This window comes from Bombus vosnesenskii, unplaced genomic scaffold, assembly GCF_011952255.1.
Source record: "Bombus vosnesenskii isolate JDL3184/JDL3185 unplaced genomic scaffold, Bvos_JDL3184-5_v1.1 scf7180000013398, whole genome shotgun sequence".
Lineage (NCBI taxonomy): Eukaryota > Metazoa > Arthropoda > Insecta > Hymenoptera > Apidae > Bombus > Bombus vosnesenskii.
This window is the reverse complement of record NW_022883023.1, coordinates 659,561-679,617: the sequence shown is the minus strand read 5'-3', so window position 1 is coordinate 679,617 and position 20,057 is coordinate 659,561. Positions and strand designations below refer to the sequence as shown.

Below are 20,057 nucleotides of genomic sequence, written 5' to 3'. Positions count from 1 at the left end.
ACGACCACCTATGTTTTTCCACGCATACAAGGGATTCATTCAGACAGATTCAAGGATCGAGAGTAGGCAGAGTAGCGTCGACTATTAATATTTCAACACGGAACACTAAATCTATTCTTGTTTACAGCATTTTTATCTACATTCGCGTGGTGTACATATTACATCATGTAATATACATACTGGCCTATAAGTTGCCAATAAATGAACTGTAACGTAACATCTGCTCGATTGTTCGAGCAAAATTTCGTTTCTAAATTTAAAGCACAATTTTGAACACACGTACTGATCGATTATTCGTGGAACAAACACGTGGAAACACGTCGAATATTCTGCTGGTTCCGCGTTCTATACACGTACACACACGCACTCACGTACACACACTGAATTTATCCTAGGAGACCTAGCTGTTTCGAAGGAACTCTCGATCCTAGATCTCTGGTTTTAACCTTACGATCCAAGGAAGGGCATACATTTTCACGATCACACGGTTTTCGCATTCGTTCTCGGCGACCCGAGGCCGCGTTCTCGTCGGTCCTCTGCGGAGGATCGTTCCAAACGGAGGAGAAAACACAGAGGCGAGAAAATAAAGAGAGGAAGAAATTAGGCGAGCGAAGAACGAAGAGAAGATCGTAAAAGAAGCGTACAGCACGGTCGAACGAGAAAGGAAGAGCCGAGCTGTATCTCGTAAACGGATATAAAACGGGTAAAGCGTACTTATTTGCGCGCGTTCGCACACCTCGCGAAAACAAATAAGCGGTTTCGCAAAAACGTTTTAATTTAGGCTTTGCCCGGCCATCGTGCAATCGACGACGAGAGGACTTGTTACCACGTCCCTTAACGCGTGTTCGCTGTGTATTCTGGCCTGCTATGTTGATTCTTGCGGACACACGGCATATACCGTGTGTGTTTTGTAAAGTCTCGTTTTTACGGTGTGATCGCGATAATGAACTGTCTGTAGTTTGTTCGTGACGTATGATTTCGAATTCATAGATAAAACGTCTAACAAGTAGCACTGTTTAATCGACGATGAAATCACGTAGATTCTTTGATATCGATCGAAAGAACGTATTGCAAGACTCGTAAAAATATTTAAGAAAATGTCATTGGCGATTGGTTTAGGAGCTAGCTTTAGTTTCAGAAGCAGAGGGAAGCTAAATAAGTAAAATGTTATTTTGTACGACGATTACGCGTCGATACGTCGCAATTCAACGTATTGATGGACGAAGAGAAGCTCTTTGTATTCATTTAAAAATATTTGAATACATAGAGTCAGGAAAATTCTGTTTGAAGCTCACTGTGTGCTTTTAAAAAATAAAATATATAGTTTTTAACCTAATCGCCAATAGCATTCTTGAAAGTATTTTGCGAGCTCCTTAGCACGCCTTTTCGCCTTTTCAAGAAATCTATGCGACTTCGTCGTCAATTGAATAATATTCAATTCGTAAATTCGTTTGACCTATTTTCTAATCTATCGCGTTGTATCGGATTTTGAAAAATTTACATTCGGGAATTTGATTTTGTATATTTAGGTAGGTTCGATTCGCTGAATTTAAATTTCTCAACTGTGATTGTAAATTCAATCGAGCGAATGCTTGAACGTTATGGAATATTATCGTAGATTGCTGAACCTAATATCCGACCTGTTATACGTGCACGTGCACATTTAAACGATAAGGATACGAGTAACGAAGTGTTAAGGAACGTTTTAATAACGTATCCTCTCAAATCGTCTGTGGTGATGTGTACCGGCAGCCTGGCTGATATCTTGAAAGGGAAACATCTAACACATTGGCATGCAACTACGAAATGCAATTACCACGAGGATGCACAAGTATTATGTTCTAGGTATTATGGCACGAATATTGTTACGTTGTATACGAAGGATGCAGACGAACGGAGCGGTAACATTTGCACAGAGGCTCAAGCTGCTCCTAGACTAATGATCACATTAATTTTACGGCTTGTTTTTCTCGTTGAGGAAAGCCGTACGTTAATATGCGACAGACTTACTGGGAGTTGTTACTGTATATCCTTGATCTGAACAGCGTTTTGTGACAGATGTTGTTTTCTGAAGATTATTAGTTAGATATTTGCAAAAGAATTTTGTATTTCATACGTGTCTCTAAGATAGATAGAATTAAGGTTGCATAGAATACGCATAGCCATGTCAATGCAGAAAATCGTCAAACTGTGAAGAAAAGTGTGCAGAGTGTGATTGTTTGTTTCTTCAATAAAAAATGAATTTATTTTATATGCGGGTATTTTTTTAAATATTTTAATACGTAGCATAATACATGTAATACGTTGTCTAAGTTGTACAAAGTAACACTTTGTCTGTGTGAAACGAGCCTTTTATATACCGTTTATCTTAAAAAGTACCATTAAAATTATCTGGATAAGATTGAAAGTTCTAACGAGTGCTCGATAGCGTGGTACGACAAATATTTTTCATTACAGAAATATTTCCAACGATCTTTTTCCATCTTCGCAATTCCTCGCTCGAAATCATTCGCAATTCGTTAAAAATCATTGTTCCTGCGATTTAATTCGCTTTGTTGGACTCTGTACTATCTTCGATCGGTAAACCTTGATAATGCAAATCCACCGTTACGATCAAACAATCATCGAGCTGCGATTTTCCGGTAAACGACCGAACGGGATAACGACCAAGAACGTTAAGGAGGAGAGTGTGGAAAATGTAAAAAGAGAAAGTAGAAGGAAAGGGTTAATCTCGGCGACGCGACGGCGCGAGAGAAAAAGCAACGTTAAAGAGGACGGCTTTTAAAGTCCGGATTATCTTCATAGCCGAGTTTAACGGCTCCATAAAGGCTGTCGTAAGCGTCACTGACGTGATTAATCGTTGTATACGAAAGCGGTTGCCTTCCCCTTCTTTCTTTATTAATGAATCCCAAAGCGCGCGACGGACTACATATTTACGATGGTTACAACTTTTGCTTCGCTTACACCACGGACAACCCTTCCTTTCGGTCCTTTGTCGCTTGTAACGACTTGTTAAGTTTGGACGGGTGGTTGGCTGGATATTAGAGGAAAATGGAAATTCGCGACGTGCTGTTAATTGAAAAAGATACCCCTAGCTGAAAGGGATCCAAGCGACTTGGACTCATTTTTCACTTTTCCATGTATATTCAAGTTTCTGACTCGTGGTCCGTCGTTTCGAAAATCTTATTTCCGACTGTAGAAAGTAAGGATCGAAGATATTCTTGGGGTTATAATCTTCGCAAATGTTTCCTTTAATATCAAAGCGGAATGATATAAGAAGCGGTGTTCAGAAGAAGCGGTAAAGTTAAGTTATTCGATTTAATCGTTCGTATAATTCACCGGTCGAATCATCAACCGTATATTTCTTGATTATTTTAAAGATATTCGAAATTTTGGTCGGAAAATTATATTCCGTTATTATTATATATTAGCGCGGTCGAATGGAGAAAGATTGTAAAGCTACAAATCAACCGGACTAGCCACCCTAATTCTTCTTCTTTCCTGAGTTCCTTCTATCTACGTCCTATCAGATTTCTCAGATTTACTACTTCCATTTCCATTTTCTTCTACTACAAATTTCAATTAAAATCCAGTCGTATATCTTGAATTTTGCCTCCTTCTTTTTATATTTCGTTCAATTTATCATCGTGTAATATCTCACGTCAAAGCGAGAGATTAATTCTAATTAGAGGCGAATCAGAATTATATGGTTAAATGGTAGAATTAAACGTTCCAAATGGTAAAAATTACGAATAAAGACATTTCCGGAAATACTGATAACACTATTCGCTGATCAAATTCTCCGCTCAATATCCATTCTCGACACCTTTGTCTAGCAAATTCTTTTCAGTCAGATAAAAAGTTATTTCCCGTGGATCCACTTTTCAGATGAAATCTAAAAATCGTACAATCTTAAATGTATACGCACAATTTCCAGAAAATGATATTCTCAGTCGGAGACAAGGCTGCGCAAACAGGCGTATTTATTACGTGCACACGCAAGCAAACAAGCTGCACGGTTCGCACGACAGACGCAAATTCCGATGATCGCTGCATACAGGGAAAACGTTTTTCGCGCAGCTTCGTTAATATGTGCACGATAGCTCCACCCTCCTCGATCGTTCGTTAGAATTGACGAGGCGGGGTCGCGTTAATTCCCGTTGTACGTGAACGAAGCAGGAAAAAAGTAACGCAGCTGGCTAACATTTCCACAAACTATTCGATGAAAATGAGCGAAAGGTGGAGATAGCCAAGGTAAATGGAAACGATATATAACGCTGCTATATGCCAAAGTTTTAAGATGGAACGCACGTTGACGTAGTCTCATCCAGAGTCCTACGCGTTTTGTGGAGGCAGATAATTCAGCCGAGCGATTTCATTCGGCTTTGTTTCAGTATAATCGTGATAGGCTTGTCTCGTTATAACACTGATAAAATTTCGAAGAATTTTGTATCATAGTATCATTTTGTAAAATGTTTCTATGAACGTTGAAATGTAAATTTTAGCTTTCCTTCAACGATCGAGTTATGTTGTTTTCATCCACGGTGTACCGTTAGCGTATCATAAAACTGGCGATGCAAGTAAACTTCATGGTCCTGGTCGCGGAAATAAATTTCCGTCCGATTGATCCGCTCGATGATACACATGTCGTTCGGAATCGAAAGAATACGCAATTTTTTTCGGCTGATATAACGTCAATATGGACCGTGTCGTTCCATTACATGGTCCAGTTAGCAACACGCGTTTAATTAACTGTTAAATACCAGTATTTGTATCGCGTGGCGACAAACAACAAGCTGTGTGCCTCCTCGTCGTTTAAACAAGAGATTTATTTGAATAGGATGCGAAATGGTGATTCTGTTTACGGTTTTTATAGTCCTTTCTTTATTCTCTATGCATAGTCTTCTTTATGAAAAACTGATATATTTCGAGATACAGGTAAAAACTGAATAATATGTACGTTTCAAAATTAAACGTCGATTTTAGATTAAGAAATTTATTTAAATAACGATCGAATATTGTAAGTAGGTTGATTGTTCGATTATTTTAAGCTTCCTGTTAGTAAGCAAATAAAACTGAAGTTGAAACGAGTTCCGACAGAACGATAAGAGGTTAAAGAATTAAAGATCGATTCTGTGAAATAATTTCTTTTTGTAGAAAGTTGTATTTCAAATTGTGGCACGTTTTAAAAGATTCTGATTACGGAAAAATAACAGCATAGGGGAAAATACGAGCGTGTTAAATATTGTATGGGAATCGTATACGAAGTACGCTATGTAGGTCACATGTTACGCTACTATCAAACATTTATTATTACTTTCCATCGTTCGACGGTCGCGTGCTTTTCCGGAAACTCGAATCATTCGTTTCGTTGCGATCGATTTTACGAAGTTTTTTGTGACTGAGCATTGCTCGTCTGCTGAAAGGTACGATGCAACTCTGATACATGTACCGTGTCGAAACAAATATCGTGTAAAATAGTATCGCAAAAGATGACGTCTTCAATTTTGGAAGAGAAACGTGGAGGAGGAAAGACAAACATTTTGAAGATCGAACTTCAGAATTTTTGGAAAACAAGGATTTTCTAAACTTTAGTAACGTAACTATCTGTATACGATATCGATAGGCAATAATTGTTCTTTTAAAAGAGCTGGACATCAACGACAAAATGATATTTTAGCTGGAAGCTTACTACAGTTACTTCATATTCGTTCGTTCGTTCGTTTATTTGTTTCCTTCATTTTTCTGGCTTTGCGTCACATACGTTGCGATTTATATCGTTGCATTTTATAGCTTTAAAATTATTCCATTCTTGTACTTTCCATTTTTCACTCTGCCATTTATTATGATACTTTTCGTAAAAGTTCATTGACAGTACGCAAATATTGAAAATAAGATACGAATAGCGAAGGAAAGAGGATGAAAATGTATGGACGAATTTATGATCTTGAACTCATGATTTTAAAGGTAATAACGAGAAATAATATTATAGTATTGTCTTATACTTTGCTATTTCGGTTTACTTCTCTCTGTTTACTGCCTCGTTGCCAAAGGAAATGCCTGTTAATTTAACTGTTATTTGCTTTAAAGATGGCCGATCTCAACCCACGTTGTTTGACATTTTCAGAGAGCGACCCGCTTCTCTGTTTTAAAAATGACAATGTCAACGTGTTGACAGTGTTTCTGACAACAGTGAAATTTGCGAATTTCATTGGATTCCATAAAAACAATGCACGATGTTTTACAACTGTCTAATTAAAACACATTTTATTTTTGTTTCGGAAGCGCGAGGAAATAAATTTGTAAAATTATTTACAATTTGTGAATTCTTTTCGCAACAATTTATATCATATATATAAAGTTCCTATAAATATTTGAAATTTTTGAATTACTATATGTACTATACGTACAGTGATACAGGAAGCATCGCTTCTTTTACTTACTACAAATACTTTTGTCTCTTTTTCACCGTAGGTATCCTCAAAAGTATTTTTAATTTTATATTATCCATTTTGTTTTATAAATCACCTACGTCCCTTTCCTTCTATAGTATTTTCACATATTTCGCAACTCTGTTCGAACTATACAAATACTTTTATCTTCTTTCCTCCGTAGATATTCTTAAAAGTATTTTTAATTTCATATTATCCATTTTGTTTTATAAATCACCTACGTCCCTTTCTTTCTGTAGTATTTTCACATATTTCTTTAAATTTATCCGCAAACTAACGTTCAGCGTATTCTCATCGATTTAACAAGTTCAAATTACTTTCCAGATTGTATCCATAATTGATGTTCTTTGTATCGCTGCGATATACAGACCTGCACCTGTCTTTTCCTTTAATAGTTCGAAGCTTCATAACTCAAGCATCGTAAAGTCCTTTGCCGACACCTATAATCTATCTTTTCCGGTTCCCAATTTCTCATCGTTTCTATTTCTCTATTTCCTTCGAGTTTTGTTCCTTTTTCAGTTTCTCGCCGTTCAAAGAGAAGCTCACCCCCGGCACGAACCTTTTCATCGAAGGTCCTCGTTTATTTTGCTCTGACCCTTGATTACTTCGAACCATCGCATCGCTTTGGTTACAACGTCACGTACAACTCGTTCATCTCGTTCCTTCATCCAACTAGCTGTTTCCTCTTTTTCCTTTTCTTTATAGCTCTTTCTTAGCTTTCTATTCGTCCCCGCTGTCCACTCGGTTGCTCGCGATTTTATGCTCTCAATCAGTCTCTTGATTACTTCACTGCGACAGATTCGCTCTTTTCTTTCTACTCTCTTTGTCTCTCTTTCCTTTTTATTCACTTTGATTTAGCAGATTTACTTTCTACTTTTTCTTTTGACCGTATAATTTCATTCCACAGATTTTCTCACTCACCCTTGTTTTCCATTTCGTTTTATCTCTCGATCAGTTTTCCCTTACAGCTGTTTATCGATTAATCGTCGTTAAAATATTTACGATCGAATACCGCTATACATTTGTCTTGCGTCGTTTACAGTTTTTCCGTATCTCAAGCATACGTGGTACAAAACGAGTAAATAAAAGCTCTGGTATATTGTTCATTTACAGTTTGACTGATTCGTATCAATGTTGAATATTTTTAGTCACAAGTTTGTGTTTATGTATGCGACACTTTCTTTGGTTTCTCTTATGGCAAGTTTTTTGCCATAATACACGTATATCGTGCTAGAGGTTGAGAAATCGACAATTTTTCATCCACAATCCTTTCCATAGTCGCTCTATTATTTTCTGACTGCCTGTCGCGATAAGCACGTTCTTTTCATCGTCACGTAGAACTGTTTCTTTATTTTCTTTGTATCAATGTTCTTCATCGGTTCCGTTCTTTCTGTCTTTTATTTCCTCCTGTCTTTCCTCTTTTATAATTGCTCTTCTATCATTTGGTATTACGAATTCACCTTATTTGCATCTCAAGCACGGAACCCATTCATTTTGTAGATAATGATACTTGTTCGATCTAAACGTCTATCTTTTATACAACGTAATATCCTATTCTATAATAACCTATTGCTCGCTTGTATTTAGTTAAAAATTAACCGAGCTCTCGTGTTCTGATAGATTTTTGAATTCCACTTTCTTCAAAATATTGCTTCAAATAAGACGATCGCTGTACTATAGCGAATTGGACTTTGCTAATCAACGTTATAAGAAAAAGTGGTAGAAAACGAAGGACACGTTTAATGATTACACAAAGGATATATCTTAACAAACACGAACATGGTACCCCATTGGGGGTAGCCACCCACATGATAATCAAACGGATAAAAAATTCTACCAAATGTCCAAATTGGACAAATTGTGAATGTGAAATTTTAAATAAAAAAAAAACATTAACGATTGAGCTCATAGTATTGTGCTTTTTCCGTAATTTTCTGTCGAACACACCTGACGACTAAATGTAAGTATACGTGTCTGCAGCCAAGTATATGATTTTTATCGCTTATCGTTTATCATATAAATTTGACGAAAGGAATTTTTAGTGCGATACTTTAAAATTTCCTGCCACTAACGAGAACACTACGTAACTTCTGAAACGATCCAGTGAAAGAATCACGGCGATCAGCTGTGCTTCCTGAGAGTATCGCGTTAATGTTGCACAACCCCATTCGTTCCAACGTTACTTTCTCTGTACGTGGAACGTCTCTAACGCAACAGCGAACAAATCCTGCAAAGTTCTCCCATGGACGAAGAAGGATCGTTTCTCACGGTGCAATCGCAATTTCGCGTCGTCATGGAAAAGACAGCCGCGAGAGGGAAAAGCAAGCACCTTGTGCGCTCGCTTCCGGGGAAGCGTTCGCGATGTTTCGTCGAAGCTGCCCTCGAATATACGTTCGTCTCGGGAACGAACGCGCGGATACGGAAACCGAGACGACCGTGAAAGAATATCTGCGATTGCGGACTGTGATTCTGCTACGTATTTTCTGCGAAACTTGGTGTCTTTCATTCTCGTCTCTGGCGCATCAGATCGATGGATACGAGTTTTAAATAAGACATTTTAGCGACACCTTTGTGAGATTTCTGTACAACGTGCTCAACGTGTAAATGTCGTCTGTGTCCTTTCGGCGTGACTTTTGAAATCTTGACTTGCTTTTGTGCATTTAAAATTTTCTTTAGGGTATTTTATCTCGAGAGATTACTGCTTCGTACTGTCTGCGAACGTGCAAAATACATACGCGAGGATGCAAATGTTGTATATGTTGTTTGAGGAACTTTGTCTTGGTCCTGAAAGTGATTTCTTTCGTTTCCGGGTTTAAGATTCTGTTTACGATGACGTTTCATTGTGAGGGACAAAGAAGCGTTTTATATCGTATAATATGGAACGACCATACGAAAATATGGATAAACTTTATATTTAGAATTGAATACGATTCGTTAAATTTGTTAAATCCAGACGAATATCCTGAAAAATGCGAATCTAACTATGGATATATGTAATCAGTGATAATTCCTTTGTAGATGTAAAATCTTCTATGAAGGTAAAGTTACATTTCTAGCTGTATAGTAATTTATTCTTTTTCGAGCTTTCGTCTAAATATTTATTGAACATTTTGATAATTTCTTTATTTTTGAATCGACACGAGTCGATAGAACTGTGGTTTCAATTACAGATAAGAAATAAAAATTTAAGAAGAAGGCAACTGACGGTATGCGATGAAACACAGGAATTAATTAGTAGCAAGATGATGTATATTCAGTTACTTGCATGTGTGCTTGTTCCATTATACATGGCTATTAAGTTGCACACAGGTTAAAATTTATTTCGCTGCTGGTGGCGTATTCTACGGCAAAGGAAACGGGGAAGGACGGAAAGGGAATATCTGAAAGGCGAAAATGTGTCAGCATTCCATTAAAGAGTATTTTTCCATTAAAGACTAGAATTTAAATAAACCTGAAGCGAAGGTTACTGCCAGAATTAAGTTTTGACGAAACTCGGCGTTTAAGAAATACCTAAGATAGATAGTCACATTTTTTTTTAAAGAGATGAGTAATACACGTATCGTTGAATTTATCATTGTCAAAATAATCCGACATAATTAATCATCAAACTCAAACGTTACTAATAAACAATCCAATAAAGATAAAAACTAGTATACTAAGAATTATAGTTTCAGTCCGGCAATTATCCTTAAATTTTAGTTATCTGCAGTGACTTTCATCGAACACTATCTTGTCGAACCAAGAAATGCCATTCGACAATGCCTTAGCCAGCCTCTATGGAGCAACTCGGTCAGGACGAATCCTCTTATTTCGTTCTACGCTGTTCTAAATCAGACGTCGAACCTTATAGTTTTGTTATTTTAGCCGCGTAACCCGCGTAATGGCGCATGTAGCCGCCTGTTCCACATTACCGCGCTCATAACGTGTTTTCCGCGTGCGTGGCGATCATTTCCGGGATGCATTACGATCTGTTCGGTTCGCCACCGAGATTCCGCGGGAAATTACAGCCTGTAGAGTGTCACGGTTGCGAAACTGCACGTACAAAATTTCGATTTCGTTTCTTTTCGCCATTTCATTTTGTTTCCCGTTCTTGCTCGTTCACCCGGCTTGATTAATTTGAGCACTTCGATCGTCTCGTACGTGACTTCCGCTCGATGAAATAGCGGTCGACTTCGGATGTTTCATTTTTCGCGAGCTCTCACAGGCTACCAACGACGAAACGCGAGGTTTCTTTAGTTTGTTTGCGTTCGTCGGTATTTATAAGTAAAGTCAAATGCATTTGTGGAAAGAAAAGATGGCGATTTTCAATGTTTCTCGTTTTCTTTGTAGCTCGTTAAAATCGTACACGTCGCTCCATTAAATTAAGAAATTTAATTGCATTTAAATCAAGGTTCTTCGTTGTAGAAAGCGACGATACGAAGCTTTAACAGCTCTGGTTCATTTAATACGTGTTTCATAATGCGTTTCTCACCACAGAGCTGTCCATAGCTGACGTTCTATCGTTCGTTTGACATTGAAAGAAACAATTTGTGCACAATTTATAGAAACGAGAATGGATACAATCTGCGAACAATAATTCTATACATCCGCACAGAATGTTGCACATAGAAAGCTTGATGGACGTATAACTGACATCGTAATTACTAAGCTAGAACAAAGATAGTTCCTGTGTTTCAAAACTGAACTTGGACAGCACTGAGTTAGTATGTCGTTTTTCAATTTTCCTGCATCGTGACACATTGAGCTTAGAAACTACGGTTACAAACTTTGCGTTAAATATATTCTACCACTCGTTCGTGGTAATTACCATCGAAAATTATTGTAACGTACAATGACCTGGCTTGGCGTATCTTCGTCTCAAGCGAAGCTACAGATACATGCATAGAAAATAAGCAAATTTGCATGTTTTAATAGGATTTCTTTTTCGATGCGCTCTCTTTTACATGGATATGATATCCGAATAACGTTCATCGTAAGTAATAATACCAACTATACCGCAAACTGCAACATGATAATGATGCGGTTTATCTTAAAAACTATTTTCTTCACGGGCAATCTATTATCCGGTTCCTTTCTTTTTAACAGCATCTAATTTAAAGCGTTCGTTCGAAGATCCGTCAATGTGTCACGATTAGTTTGAAAAACAGCAGTCTGGATCTCGTCTCGACGAAAACGAGCGTCCATAATCGAATAATAACCGGTTTCGCCGCGGGAAGCGATACTCGTTCGAATTGAGTCGATCGATCTTCCTCTGATTTCCGTTTTACGATGCGCGAAGATCGTTTCCCTTCCGACCGATACGACCGGTTTCCTGTGATCGTCCCGATTTTGCTACCAACGAACGATCTAACCGATGCGTGCTGCACTTTTGGCTGGTTGAGAATCTACGCTTAATTGAAACGCTCGTTGCTGGGCTGTTTAATATGTGATTGGTCGCACGTGACCGTATCACCATCGATATCGAAGATATCGATACGGCACGGCACACGCAGTCAACATTGAGTTAATGGAACTGCGGCGATTCGATTCGATGGTTTCGCACGATTAAAGATACGCGCCAATAATCCAATGGCACGCTGGTAGTTTTACGAGCTGATTACGCGAATTTTTGCGTTCGTGGATAACGTGCTAGCTGTTTTAAAATTGCTCTGCACGAAATTAAACCGGTCGACAAAATCTGCGACCGATAGCAACGGTATTTAAGCAGAAAATTGCTCGTATTGATATTGCAATGCTTTTTCTTTTTTTACAATTTTACCCTTTTTTCTATAAGAACGTTGTTATCACATTTTATGTAAACAGATATAATTCACGCAAGATTAGGAAAAATTTTGAAATCCGGCGTTCTATATTTTAGAAAAATTCCCGTCTTTTCGTGAGATTATTTGAGCAAGACAAAAAGTATCGAAAGATGCCGTTCGAACGTTGGAGAATAAATCAGCCAGAAGATCGAAACGCACAGGTGAGGACAGTGGTGAAGGAATATGCTTGGCAATATTTCATAAGGCGCGGACTTTTTACGACTAATTGCGGTAAACGCAATGAATCCTGGGTAATGAACAAGCTGGCGAATTAGCAAGAAGCACGGACGCGGTCGCGAGAATATAAAAACAGCGGTGGCAATTAGTTTCGTCCAATCTTGTCGGGGATGTGCAGCGCGAAGACGGTTAAACAGCGTTAAATAACGCTATTATTCGGTGGTCTTGCGAGGTCGTCGAGTAGGAAACGCGGACGGGTCGCCCGTCGGAAACGGTCGCTCGGTCGGCGTGCTTTCCGCAATTTGAAACCTTTGCCCAGCTTCATGGTAATAAAGTAACTACGCCTGCATGTTCAGCGGTGCCACTTCGTGTACAGAAGTCGTGAGTGAAGCTAAAGAAGTAGTTCTAGGACGTAGCAGCGACAGCAGCAACAGAAGAAGAAGAAGAAGGAGGAGAATAAGAAGAAGAAGAAGAAGAAGAAGAAGTAGAAGTAGTAGAAGAAGAAGAAGAAGAAGAAAAAGGGGAAGAAGAACAAGAAAAGTCGTTGAGAAGAGAAGGTGAAGGAGTAAAAAAAGAAGTAGAAGAAGAAGAAGGAGAAGAAGAATAAATGGCAAGAGTTGAGCGATGCAAAACTGCTCGGAGAGATGGTACGTCATCTAACAAATATGCTCGCGTGTTCCTGCTTTGTTGGAAACGATATTAAAGTGCTTCCATGCTCGACAGCGAACTACCGTTCCAGAATCTCATGAACAACGCAGATAACCGGTGTCGTTGAGACTTTAGAGAGTTTAGTTGCTACGTGATGGACGCTCCGACCCTCGTTACCGAAGAGCGGCGTGTCGTAAGCCTAGCTAAGACCTTGGAAATTCCTGGATGCTCGGCCAACTAAATCTCCGTAGTCTTTATTTGTCCTGAACAGGAAGCGGACCGCGGTCTACAACTTTCAGTTACAGAGGGAAGAGTGATGCAGCGAGTGATCGTGAATTCCTTGTACGCTCCAAGAATTTTAAACGGACAATATTTTCAAGAAGCCGGTACTCATCGGTCAAAGGAGGCACTTTTACGTTAAAAAGATACAAACAATTGACAATAAACGTGTAATGCGAACTCTTTGTTTCTATTACATCTTTTATATATTACTGTTGTATAATATTTATATCGTTAGATATGCATACATGTATAATACCACTCGTACCAATTCACGACCATGCTTGCATGGAGAATAAAGCCAAGTCGTTTTAAGATCGCGCCACGACGTTCTTCGTGGCAGACTTGCGATGTGTGCGACTTTCAAGAAACAGATTCACAGCTGGCCAACAACGCAATCTCGGAAATAGGGAGGAAGAACTGCCTTGCAGAATAATCAAAGTAGCAATTAGCAGACAGCGATAGGGGTAGTGATAATATAGTGATCAGCCCAGCCTCCTCGCGTGTTTCAATCATCAATATGACTACGAGAGTTCAACATTTGCCATTGCACAGCGACAATACGCAGGCTACAAGTAAGTAGTAGAAAAGGGTGAGTGTGTGTGTGTGATCAGCCAAGAAAGAAATTAACCCTCGAGTGGTATTAAAGGCGCACCTGCGATCTCAAATCGCAGATTTGATCGTTTGGTAATTAGCATCTCGAGTACCTCAAGCGTATTACAAGCTCATCGAAGCTTTCTATCTCTTATTGTTCGATTCGCAAAGCTTTCTATCTCTTGTCGGCCAATGCGTGTTTTTTCAGAAAAGAGATCATTATTGGTATACTTCCATGCTCCATGACTACTGATACCTACTGTGTATAAGTTGCTTTAAGCGTTTCCTTTTCCTATTTTGTTTAATGCAGGCTTAACTTTGATAAAACTTCATCGATAATATTGATTCAATTGGGCAACAATCGGACGTAGTGTAAGTATAGAAACGTAATTCTAAGTCGAAGGAGATTACACATAATGAAAGGAAAAAAATAAAGTTTTAAATGCTTAAAAGATTATGATATTGATCTAGAGAATCAGAAATGTTTAATTGTAAGGGTTGAAAGCGTAATGCGTGTGATCTTATATTTTCCAGTAATTTAAGTATGTTCGTGGCAATGCGTGAAACGTGATTGAAGGAATCGATCTGGAAATAGAGTGACTTAAGAAATCAAAGGAATAATGAAATGTCAAATGGTTATCAAACAATCAAATAATAACTGATATCGAATTATCAAATGATACTGACGGAAAATCATAAAGCACAAAGCTTAATTTTCTCTTTCAATAATAAGCGTTTGTGTCGTGTCTTCGAAATCAGAATTTTCTCATCTCAAGCGTAACTGTATTTTGTGACCGGATCGATGTATTCGTTAAAAATAGAAGTAATAATTGCTTAAAAACTTTTTCCTATTTTCCTGGTATTCTTATTTCTTCAGATATTTATTTGTCAGTTATTCTTCGCTGTAGCTAACTTGTCGTAATAGCATATCGTCTCGAAACTACCACTTGAGAGTTAAAACGCAGCTTGAGAAATAAAAAGACAGAGAGAAAGGAGAGAAAAGACAGGAGAGAGAAAGAAAGAGATAGCGTAAACGGTGCTGGAAGAGATCATTTCTCTGCTTCAAAGCTTTCGCAGTGCAACGTATTAACGTATGTACGTAACTACAGCCCCGTGCATACTAATACACAAGGTGGTTCGTTATGATATACATATATCTTTGTACACTCGAGAACCAGAATGGTTATTCTGGTGGAAAAATAAATCGTGTTCCGTGAACAAGATTTTGGCAAATAGAGATTTATTCGCGAGAAAGTAACTTCAAATATTTTTATGGAATACGGACGCACTTAACTAAAATTCAGTCTATTTTTTCGCTTTTGATTTATTTCCAATCTTGCATTTGTTAATATCGATAAGAGACGTAACGAGGAACAAGATTCAAATATCGTTTCAGTATCGAAAATATATGCGCGAATCAGACATTACTTGAGAAATTATTTCAAAGAGACATTTATTCAAATGCAAGATATGAAATGAAATAAAAAAAGTTATTTAATTTGATAACTAAATAATAGAATAACTTGAATAGAGAAATCATTTGCTCGTTCGAATGAATTAACTCGTAACTATTTCAAATCTGGCAGATCAACATAAAAATTCATTGTAGCAAACGTTTCGTTGGCGAAAGTCTGTTGTATTTTATGCGAGGACAGATTGATTAATCGTAAAATGTTCTTTCGCCAGTTCACGACGAAAACTACTACCCGCCATGAAAATTGTCTACGTACGTTTACTCTAATCGTGGATTCTATTAATCTTTCATAGAACGTCGGACGTAAAGTTTCCGCCGTTTCCTGTTGCTAAATCAACAAGGTTGGATCGCGATGACACCGGAATGCCTAGTGAAAAATGCATCGGGTTCGTTCGTCCCGTTGTATCGTAAGATTGTGTTAAGTCCGTAGACGGCGAGTTATCGCGCTACAAAAGCAGTCCGTGCTATTCTACCAAAGCTCTCTGCTTATTTCTTGTGTTCTTGCGCGCACGGCTATGCCATAGTGACAAAGGGAAAATTGATTAAGTCGCGCGCCTCGACGTTCGAGATCGTCGATTCATGCTTGTAACCGTGCGATACATTTTTATACTATTTTACAGCAATACACAGTTGTGCTGACTATAATATTTCTCTTTTCTTTAATTCAGAAATAACGCTGACGAATATTTTTCAATCATTTTGCAGAAAAATTCTTGGTACATATTTGTTTACGTTAATTGACTTTAGTATGATATAGATGATATGTATAATTATTGTAAAATGGTAATGAAAATATCATGAAAGGAATAATCGTAGTTTCCAAAGTTTGTGTTAATTTTTGGAAAGATTGAAATATTACATTTTTCATATAATATACAGGGTGGTTGGTAATTGGTGGTACAAGCGGAAAGGGGGTGATTCTACGCGAAGAAAGAAGTCGAAAATATAGAATAAAAATTTAAAAAAAATTTTTTTTTAATTTTTTTAAAAATCTACAGTGAGATCCGTTATAACGAGACGTGATAAAGTGCACGCGTACCGAGCGAAGATTCAAAGTCGATTTTCTCGAAAACAAAGCCTCAAACGAAAAATTTTTATTCCATATTTTCGACATTTTTTTCGCGTAGAATCACCTTTTCGCTTGTACCATCAGTTACTAACCACCCTGTATAACTATTTACGCAGCTACTTTCGATAGAGAGTGTAATGTTTCGATATCCTTTTATGAACAGCAACGTAATTCTATATGAACAATGCGGAATATCGGAATAAATTATGAAATTAACAGTTACAATGAAAAGTACTGTAAATTTATGAAACATGGATATATATAATTAACTTGCGAATAATTATAACGACTGGAAAATGAAAAGTCTTTCTCGCAGTGTATCATGATAATTCGCCAGCAGATATTGTCATGTAAAATTATATAATCGGAGACAATATGAAATATCGTCAAACTTTCCATTGATCGATATCGCTAAATCCATTTATTCGATTTATTCAATTTTCAATTTTCATAGCATATAAAGTAGCGATTTGAAAATGTTTTATGTTACATCATATTGTTCAAGGGTTAAAGAAATATCATTGAAATAAACAAAATGAATGGATTATTATCCGTTTGAGTGCGTGTATTTGATGGTAATTAACGATAATTGATGGGTTTTTGTATCTATTCGATGTGAATTTGCAGAATAACTTTATTAACGCGTAATTACGATCTCCGTTAAAATGTAATTAATAACTTTTCTTTGTGCAACGATGTATTAAACAGACTTGTGTCGGTGGCAACCGTCCGACTGACCAGATTACGCGTTTCGAGCAAAAACGGAAGACACGGTCTCGATCGCGGGGCCAATTTTCGTTTAATCCTCTTTTAATTAAACGGAAGTCACGGTCCTTCATTTCGAAGCACAGTTTCGTTCTCGCCAGGGATTTTAATAACTAACGTTTATGTATACTCTTTTATCGAATTCGATATAGTCGCACGTTAATATGGATGAAATATGTAAAACTCGTTCTCGATTGAAGACGTCGAATATTCTCGACCGAGCGTACTCGTCAAAGTTTCGTGGTTCGTTTGATCTTCGGTTGGTCATTCTGACGAGCTTTGTCCTCGATGGACAGAGCCGGATTTTGCATGAAAACGCAATGAAGGGAGTAGCTGATTTTCAAGATTCGAAAGTGCTCGATATAGCACCCTTGCATAATTCAGTCAATATCGTTAAAAGCTTAACATTCTGGAAATCATAGGTTACCAATTAACATCGTTAATATACCATTTTACGCAATACTAATTGATCTGATAATAAATGAGTAAAAAATTACAAACCGATTGTTTCATTTCATGTAAAGATTTATTTATCGATGTCTAGTAATGTCACTGATAATATCTCGTAATATACAACAAACGTGATTATTTTCTGCATAATTCAAGGTTGATTTTTAAAGTGTTCAAGCTTAACCGATCCAAATAACTCCAGCTTGGGATTAAAATCTAATTCAATTCACCTTCTAAGTAATGAAATAATGCTGTCTAATGAAATCCGAATAACCCGTACGAAAAGACAATAGTAATTATTTAGCAACAAGTAGATAAATATTTTTCCAATAGATTTTCAACAATATTGCAATTTGAAAACATAACCCGTCCAATGGAACACCTAACAAGCCCCATTAAAAATATTAACTGCCGCAAAAACTACGATTTAACATGTCATTGAAAATCGATAAATACCGCGATAAAAACGGATATAAACTGTTATTGAACGTCGATTTGACCGATCGTTCATCGTGGTTGAAAAATATTATAGTTGGGGTTAGGTATAGTAACAGGAAACAGACGAAAAAGCTAAAACATAGACCGTTTGGAATTTATGGTAAAAATAATTGGACATTGGTAATGCTACTTTGGCAGTTTAAATGACCGCTAACATGGTATATGAATTCGTTTTTCATTCTCAACTAGACAGTTGTTTACTCACTTTCACAGTTTGTTGTGTATGGTTTCAGTTACACTTTTCTTTTTTACACAAAATTTGTATTATCGGATTTAAAAATGAAGTTGAATAAAACATTATGATTTATGGAAGGTAGCAGATATTCTTGTTTAATTTTTTAACATAGCCATAAACGTAAATAAACAAAAATATACGCGTACTCGATGAATTTCCAATGTGGACTCTTTCGAAAATGGAGCTTTCTATGAAAAAGTGTTATTGTACATTTTTAACGTATCCTTTCACGCAGATTTACCCCTTTCCTGGATAATCCAACTATAAAGAAAATCGATTCTTAAAGAACTAATTTATGGCAAATCGATATTGACTTTTAAAGCTTTTCTACCTTATAATACCGTTTTCCTTGCTCGCGTAATAAGTATATTACTCACTTTTTAGTAGAATATTATATCTTGCTCCAATTTTACATTAAACGAAGACACAAAATGTTCAAAACTATTCCAAGTTACAAAGAGACTTTTTTTGCAGTTACTTTTCCATAGTTAAGCAACATGTGCTTGATCTTAATCTTCATACTTGATTTATACTTGACCTTTAGCCTATTCGTGTATTTAGTGGATAAAATAAAAAGAATAATGTTCAAACTGTTTGTTTGTGTACATCTTCGTCCTACCAAAGTTAATTAAATTTGTACCACGATTTGCAACTCCGAGTTTGTTAGTTGTAACGAAACTATCTCACGAACTATTTAGAACGAACCGTAAAATCAGTAACTGCCTTGTATATTCGTAATCATTCGCGAATTGAACGAAGAATCTTCCACGTCGAATATACCGCTCGGAACTTGATACGCAGATATTTGCAAAATCATCGGTGCAACGATATTGGTGCACGGATCGAATTTTGCAAAATCACATTGGCAACGTGACACTGAATGGTCGAGCACGAAATGCTGATCTATCTTGACACGGGACAATAATAATGAAATTCACAAGCGTACTCGTTTCATTCGTTTCGTTAGTACACACTAACATAGTGATTCGTATGCGACGAGATTCGGCATTATGGAAAATTCGCGTTTCGCGTTTCGCATTGTACACACGTTCGATCTCGCGAAGGTTACAGTTAGGAAGCAATTAATAATTGTCGTCCACTCTTTCACAGATGTGGGGAAAATTGAAGCGTCGATGGAAATCGAGGCTGGTGGTACATTTCGGTTTATCGCAATGACCCTCGATTAAACCTAGTGGCGAGAATGTTTCTCCTGTAATTTTAAGTTGTCAACTAGTTTATTAATAACCACAACGCGTATCGTTTCTTACTTTAGCTTTATTCGATGGATCATCAGTGGATTTAGAACATTTCATTATTTTTAATAGAATTCGGTTAGAAATTCTTTTAAAAGACCGAACTCTCGTATAATTCGATCGTGTCTTACTTTTCACTTTTCCATTTTTACGTAGATGATCGTTCGATTCTTTTTTATACTATCTGCTTCAACTTGCCTTATGTATCACTCACAAGACAGCAACAGTTTAAACGTTGAAACATCTGAGATAAGAAAAGCGGGAGGAAAAGGACTCGATCGAACAAAGATCAGACGAGGAAAGGAAACGAAAACTGGACGAAACACACTGTGCCTTGTTCCGGATTTTCATAACACGCTTCT

General features: G+C 37.2%; 1 protein-coding gene across 4 annotated transcripts in view; it reads right to left on the bottom strand.

Annotated features, from left to right (window-relative positions):
• Positions 1–20,057, bottom strand: part of LOC117237727 (neuronal acetylcholine receptor subunit alpha-7) — a 264,165-nt gene that overhangs the window by 5,825 nt on the left and 238,283 nt on the right. The gene's annotated exons all lie outside the window — the stretch shown is intronic.